Below are 7,927 nucleotides of genomic sequence, written 5' to 3' on the forward strand. Positions count from 1 at the left end.
CTTCCACATTTCACTCTACCAAATCATAAAAAAAGAAAGAGATTGTGGAGGATGACATCGGTCTACAACATTAGTGCCACAAAGGGTAACACTGCAAAATACATGATAAATTTGTATTTATCTCAAAATAATCTTCCTTCTGTTTACATTTACACATACGTTAAGATTTATTTTTAACTGCTGGATCCTGGTTGTATTTACAACTTATGAAGTGATCTTTGGTTTGTACTTTTCTCAAATCAATGACACCCACAATGTCAGGTTAACATAGATTGAAATTTCCTGCAAAGGCATAAAACTTTGTCATGTTTGAGGTTTCTTATTTGGATTATAGACATATTTTTAGGTTCAAGAAACTAAACTGTAAGGAGAAGCTCTTTAACTTGGGTTTCCAGTGATGTAATGTGACAAAGCACCTATATATTGATATAAATTACTTCCCGTTTCACAGCTCTTGAGGTGATGCTGAACATAACCACGTTAGTCTTCTTTCCAGTATTGAAAACCAGCAACAAATGCCACAGCACACTGCAAAACACTATTCTTACTTACAATAAACATCCTGTCTGTCGTCCTCACCCCTTATTTTACAGTTGAGTTTTATATTAAAAATGCTGCATTTTTCAATTAATTTTGACACTTAAAAGCAGTTGATTGCACATAAGCAGTACTTAAAGCCATGAGTTGATTGCAGTGACTACTCTAATATTATCTTTTTATGAAATTAGAAAGAAAATATATTAAAAGAAATATTTATATATATAAAATATATATAAAAAAATCTAATTTTCAGCAAATAAGAATTAGCTGACAGTTCCATATATGTTTCAATCAGTTCTCTGACGTTTCTGCACTGGTGTCTGCCTTATTTGTTGCATTTTATGAACCTCCTCGGACCCTATGTTTTTTTGCTGGCACATCATTAATCAGAGTAAGTAAGGCAAAAGACATATGGTGTAAGTAAGAACTGAAACACATTTGCTTTAGCGGCTCGCATTTGTGGAATCATCTCCCAGAAGACCCGAGGGCAGCTGAGCGTGTAGGCGTTTTTAAAAGGAAACTCAAGACCAATTCTTTTTAATTTAGCTTTAAAATGAGCTTTCATGGCTTTTTAATTTATGATTTAAACACATTATTTTTTCATTTGCAATCTAACATGTGCCAGTTTATTTATTTAATTGCCTACTGTTGGTTCTATTTTCATCCTGTAAAATCACTTTGTGTTGCACAAGTTGTGTGAAAAGTGTCAAACAAAAGTTTTATCGGTTTAGTTTGTGAGTCCAGTTTAACGTATAAGAATCTGATCAAGATGTAAAAACAAAAACAAATGAGCCTGGCTGATAAAGATACCATTTTGATTTGGGTTGCCATCTTCACACGTGCAAGTGACCGTAAAGATCACATTCCTGAATTTCTCTGTGTTTAACACAGTTCAATCAGCAGTAGAATCAGAATGGCTTTTATTGTCATTTACACGTGCACAGTGATCTATACATCCATACAGTGAAACTGAAGCATCTCACTCTTCAAGGCAACACGTACACCTGTCCAACTGGTCGTTAAGGCAAATTTCTAATCACATGGCAGCAACTCAACACATTTAGGCATGTGGTCAAGACGATCTGCTGCAGTTCAAACGGAGCATCAGAATGGAGAAGAAAGGTGATTCAAGTGTCTTTGGATGTGGTATGGTTGTTGGTGTCAGACGGGCTGGTCTGAGTATTTTAGAAACTGATCTACTGGCATTTTCATGCACAACCATCTCTAGGGTTAATGGTGGGGGAGCCAGGTTTGGTGGGGGGAGGGGGAGGGGAAGGGAGCAGGACTGGACTCACTGCTGTTGTGCTGACTTGAAGCGGTTGATCTCCTTTACCAGCTACGCACTCAGATCTACTGTTGTCTCTTGACAGCTTATGTGGTTTATTTCCTGTATTCCCCTCCCGTGTGTTGTGACTGGACAGGTGGAACTAGATACTCCTCATACGGTCAGTTTTTCGCTTTCTTGATTCATCTTTTCAGGTCAGCATGGGCAGCTTTGTAAAGGGGTCTGTCACCTGACCTGAGTCTCTGAGGAGTGAGCAGACCTCACTGGTCATCCAGTAGTGGTCAAACTGCCTGGACTTCCTTTTTTATGGTGCTTGCATCAAACGTCAACTCTTTACTTGCCTTTAACTACTACTTTTTTTTTTACGAACTTAGTCAATTTAAATGAAACAGAGTAGAAATCAATGGTTTCTGCAGTCCAGAACTAAGGTTGACACCATGAAATTCCACCTGAAGGTAATTTCCTTTTTAAGAAACAAAAGCATAAATAGAACAGATCTGATTGTGTCTGAGGTAATGTTTTGAATTCCTCAAGGTGCCACTGCTCCGCTGAGCTCAGGGTTTGCTCCATCCACATATATCTGATTTTGTCTTGATTTGAAAGGTTTTATTCATGTTTGTCTCGACAGAAGTGACTACTCTGGGAAATGTAAAGGAGGTGAGATCTGCGTATACATAAACAATCCGTGGTTTCATCAGTTTTATACGCAAAAATATGTGATACCAGCGTGGAGAGGCTTTGTATCTGAGACAGTATTTCTCCTGTGGGAGTTTAGAGGTGTTCTGCTGAGTATTTGATGCCCAACCTTTCGACTCAGTTCAGCAGCTCTTGGATGTCTGCTACCGGGCCGGCTGGCTCAAGTACTTAGTAAACGGTCTGAATCTATATCCTGAGGCGCAGCAATTCATTTTTGTCCTCTGTGGGGGACATGAGTTTAAGACCTCTAAGCTGAGCTTTATTAATTCAATCTATCTGAATCCCTTTGTCCTTTTAAGAGGACATTCTGGTCTTTATTTTATTTTTTCTTAATGCCCCACTAGTGGGGGTGGGGCTTTAACAACTCCTGAATTGTCTCTTCATAATGCCAGCAACTTCAATTCCCACATTTCATGGAAAAAAGAGAGGTAAGGTATCAATTTGTTTGCAGATATCACATTTGTGTTGCTAAAAATCTAGTTTTTTCCTTTATATAAAGGCCTTGACTTCAATTTAGTTAGATTTTTGAAAAGGCCCTGTAATTTGAACTCTTTGAAAACACAACTTTTATTCAATGTCCCATGTTTTGGACATCATGAGTTAAATACTTTCCATCTTTAAGATCTTGGAGCAGAGGGCTAAATGAGGCTGACATGATTTTTCCAAGATGAATAATCTGATTTTGAGCTGCTTGAGGTCGAGGAGGGCCAGAGAGAAGGAGGAGGTTGAGCCTTCTGAGAAGGAAATTGCAGCTGTTGAGGAGTCTAAGCCACAAAAAAGGGATGGCATCCAGAATCAGGAGCAATGAGTAAGGGCTTAGAAAGACAAAGTTTAGAAAGGAAGATAAGAGCAGGCTTAGTTTACACTGTCCATCACACAAATCTTCAAAGTCACACAAGTGGTCAGAGACAATCAGTAAAAGAACCGTCATTTGGCAAACTTATTTACCTGTTAAGTTACATGTTTAATGATACATCTGCTTAAAGTGCATGGAGCTTATACTTTTTGTACCTTTTTACAACTGTAGTTTCCAACCTGTTGATTAACATCAGTGACAGTTTAAAAAATAAAATAAAATGGGGCATTTCATTTGCCAAAGATGTTGGAGTCAGTGAAGGCATCACGATGCAGAAGAGAGGGGTGCAAAAGCAAGACATTTGTCAAGTGCATCAAGTGCAATATGTTTCTGAGTTTTCTTTTCAAGAGCCAAAAACTGGTTCCTGTTGTATCACCCATGATCTGCTGGGATTTGGCATTTTTCAACTGTAAATAGTTAATTTACTAAAAGATTGCAACTAAATTGAGCTACTTATGTACAGAGCAAGACCTGATGTTCACAACTATCATTAAAAGAAAAAAAAGCAGAATGCAGTCTTTTCTGGGTCTCAGAAGGATATGGGTTTCACATTCTAGCGCTTTACACTGTGTTTCTCAATCACATGTAGCCCTCTCACCAACGGACCAGTGTGTACGACGGTGGGCGCTTCAGATTTCTAGGTTCGTTTGGGCTGTTACTATGGACTAGTAAAACTGTAAATGACCACACAATCACATCAGACGACACAAGCAGCTTTAGTTGAGTAACCAACGGGCACTCTTTTAGTTTTTTTAAAGCAATTGCAATATGAAATAGTGCACATGAATTAAATTGACATAGGTACATTAGCCGGCATGAAAATAACCCCCAAAAATAATAAAAGAAAAGAAAAGGAAAATGTCTTTGTGTGATTCTTATCACTGTTCCGAGCTCTGCTCATTCAAAAGTCAGTCAAGTCACTGTCGTTATTGGTCACTTGTTAGTGACAGTCAATTGGACCGGTCAGAACCAGACGGCGGTCTGGTCCCTCTCCTGTGCTCCGTGTACAGGAGGATCATCAATTTGTGTTCGTTGGAGTGCACTCGTAATCACTCGTTCTAGTCAGCACCAGTCGGGTGACTGACATTCATACCATACACAGACAGTCCGTCTGTAGCTCTCAAGCAGGTCTTGGTCCTGGGTGGTGGCTCGCCATCTTGTCCGGATCTTCAACCTTATCCAAAAACCTGACCTGTAGTTTGAACAGGTCATTTAGTCTATGATCTAATTCCTTTCATGAATTAAAATACCTTCTGTATCTGTATTCAATTCTCTTCTTGTTGTACAACCTTTTAATTATCCATATCAACAGAGTATTGCAGAATGCAAATACTCTAAATTCGTTTTTTAACTCTTAATCCAAATGAATGAATTTTAGAATTAATATATTCACATATGCTGGCATATGTTTTTAACCAATAACTGGTTGGGTACAAAATAAATGAATTAAACTCCTTCAGTTTAACCAGCTTTTCAATATAGAAAAATATCAAAATACCTTTTTATCAAGTATGAACTCAAAATGACACATTAGTGCAAAATATTAACTTAAAATGACACATTAGTGCAAAATATTAACTCAAAATGACACATTAGTGCAAAATATAACACACATAGTGCTTTTCTTTTTAACATACAGCACCTAAAAGGCACTTTTAACACTCATTTGACATCTTAGTTGCCCCTTTAAGACCAAAAAAATGGTGGAATGCACCTTTAAATGCATTAGCACCAAAACAAATAAAATAATACACTTTCCATCTGAAAGTAACATCCTACAAATCAAAAGTGGGGATAAATCCCGTTTTTTGGTTCACTTAGTTCAATAACATTACATCACAAACTCCCCTCAACACTAGTAATTTACATCAGCAACATTTCAATGACAAAACATCTCACCGAATCACATCCAATGCTCTAGCAACGACGACGTCTGGACACACTCACAAGGGGGTTTGGCCTGCCTGTGTAAGGCAGGGTTTCTATCTGTTAGCATCAACATGTATTTAGAATGAATTAGCATTTAGCAAAACACAGTAACATTTGTGGCTGTTTCTCACCGAGTGGGATAACTTGGTTTTCATTCACCAACTGCTGCTGGGTTCACCCCCTAACTCAACTAACACACAGCTAACAACAGCTGGTGTAACGTTTTGTTAGTTTAATACTGTTTAATACTGTTTTATGAGTTTATATTTCTCAACGTCTGCTGGTTGCTTCTGTCCTCATCAACGTCGCGTCAAAAAGAGAGAGCGCATGCGATGACGTCACATCTGAGACGTTGGGATTGCATGTAACGTGTGCTGCCATCTAGTGTTGCTTCTAATTACACCTCTTTTTATATAAATCAAACCAACTAATGAGGTTTTGTTAGTTGTAGGGGTAGATCGTTTTGTACATGTTTTCAAAATAAAACAACTTATAATATATTTTAATAAAAATAAAATGTTTCTTTAGTTAACCCAGTTAACTATTTTACAGCTTAGTAAGCTGGATTTTCCACCTGGGTTACACCCTCCCCTCCTTAAATAACATGAGTCCCTTCATGTTCTTCTCTCAAGATCTTGCTTTCAAAGGCATCAACTATTGCTTTATTGAAACCATCAACTACGTTTTGAACAAAAGACGTGAAGGGGTTCCCTAACTGAGGGTAGGTGAATTTCACTGTTGGCCTTCTCGGACGTTCAGACCTACGTACAGATTGCATGGAATCTTGTTCATTGACATCATCTTCTGTCGTTTCTACAGGTTCTTCAGTTACTTCAGTTCTCAGGTAACTGTCTGCCAACTCAGCCGAGCTTGGCGAGGGATGGGTTTGTGTTTCCTCTTGCAATGGATCATCAACTCCATCAGAAACAATTTGTTTTTCTCCACTCTCTATTTCCTCTTGTTCTTTTCCAGCTAATTCCTTCTCTTCTGTTTCAGGTAAGTCTTTTTCAGTTTCTGCTTGTTGATTTTCCATGTCCATTTGATCATTGTCTTTTTCCACAGGTATGTTTCCAGGTAGGTTTGTATTTTCTTCCTCCACAGGTGAGTTTAGGACTTCAGCTTCAGTGGGTTTAGGTAAGTTCACAGGTAAGTTCGGTAGTTCTTTTTCAGGTAGGTTTCCTAGTTCCACATCAGGTAGGTTTTCTGTCTCACTTCCAGTTGCTACGACATCCTCCGATGGAGACACACTGAAAGGTCTTGACGGTTGTCTGATTATAGTCTCGACCTCAATGGGATAGAACATTGTCTCAATTTCTAGTGGACGACTTTGGATGTCATCTTCATCCTCGTCCGAGGACTGATGATGAGGATCCATTCTTGTGGTCTGTCTTGTTCTACACTTAGCAGGCGTCTTTGGTTTTACAGGCTCTTCTTCAATTTCAGAGAGGAATCCGCATGGGAGAAGTAGGTCTCGGTGCAAAGTACGAGTAGGTCCCTCCTGACCTTCAGGACATACTGTATAGACCGGCAGGTCGCCTGCTCTCTTTTGGACTATATAGACAGTAGACTCCCACCGATCGGCGAGTTTGTTCTTGCCACGGAGGCGAACATTGCGCACCAGCACTCTGTCTCCTATCTCCAGCGTAGATTCTCTCACTCGCACGTCAAAACGTTGCTTGTTCTTGTCAGCCACTTTCTTCGCGTTTACTGTAGCGAGTTGGTAACTTGCTTTCAGGTAAGACTTCAAGTTTTTCACATATTGAGAGTGAGTCGTGGCTGAGCATTCTTTGACTGGCAGTCCGAATGCTATGTCAATCGGTAGTCGAGGTTGTCGCCCAAACATGAGCTCGTAGGGTGAAAAACCTGTGACTTCGTTCTTCGTGCAGTTGTATGCATGAGTTAAAGGTTTGACATATTCACGCCATTTAGTTTTCTGTTTCTCCTGTAGAGTACCCAGCATGCTCAGTAGCGTACGGTTGTACCGTTCTACTGGGTTCCCACGAGGGTGGTAAGGACTTGTTCTGATTTTCTTTATTCCAACCAAGCCACAGAGTTCTTTGATGAGCAGCGATTCAAAATCACGTCCTTGATCGCTGTGGAGACGTTCGCAAAATCCATAATGGACGAAAAACTGCTCCCAAAGACATCGAGCAACTGTGGTGGCTTTCTGGTCTCGAGTCGGAATAGCCACAGCATATTTGGTGAAGTGGTCGGTAATGACCAGGATATCCTTTGTGTTATGACTGTCCGGCTCTAGTGACAGGAAATCCATACAGACAAGTTCCATAGGTCGACTGGTTTTGATGTTGACCAGAGGTGCGGCTTTATCTGGTTGTTTTTTCCTTTTAACACATCTCCCACAGGTTTTGACCTTGGACTCCACATCAGATGCCATTTTCGGCCAATAAAATCGAGATCTGGCCAAGTCCAGAGTACGCTCTATTCCGAGATGACCCATCTCATCATGAAGACTGGTGAGTACAGAGGATCTTAACACACGTGGAAGGACAAGTTGGTACACTGTTGTGTTGTTACACTGCCGTTTCCTGTATAACAGGCCATTCTTCAGTTCTAGCCGACTTATCTCTCTGAGCATCAAAGGAAGCTCTGGCAGTTCTGAC

At 39.8% G+C, this 7,927-nt stretch overlaps 1 long non-coding RNA gene across 1 annotated transcript; it reads right to left on the minus strand.

Annotated features, from left to right (window-relative positions):
- Positions 1 to 4,409: 4,409 nt before the first annotated feature.
- Positions 4,410 to 5,754, minus strand: LOC133420232 (uncharacterized). Its single transcript, XR_009770590.1, has 3 exons — positions 5,438 to 5,754; positions 5,277 to 5,341; positions 4,410 to 4,569 (listed from the first exon to the last, which is right to left on the minus strand). It is a non-coding gene; the product is annotated as an uncharacterized LOC133420232 (long non-coding RNA).
- Positions 5,755 to 7,927: the final 2,173 nt, after the last annotated feature.

This window comes from Cololabis saira, chromosome 2 (genome assembly GCF_033807715.1).
Source record: "Cololabis saira isolate AMF1-May2022 chromosome 2, fColSai1.1, whole genome shotgun sequence".
Classification (NCBI taxonomy): Eukaryota; Metazoa; Chordata; class Actinopteri; order Beloniformes; family Belonidae; genus Cololabis; species Cololabis saira.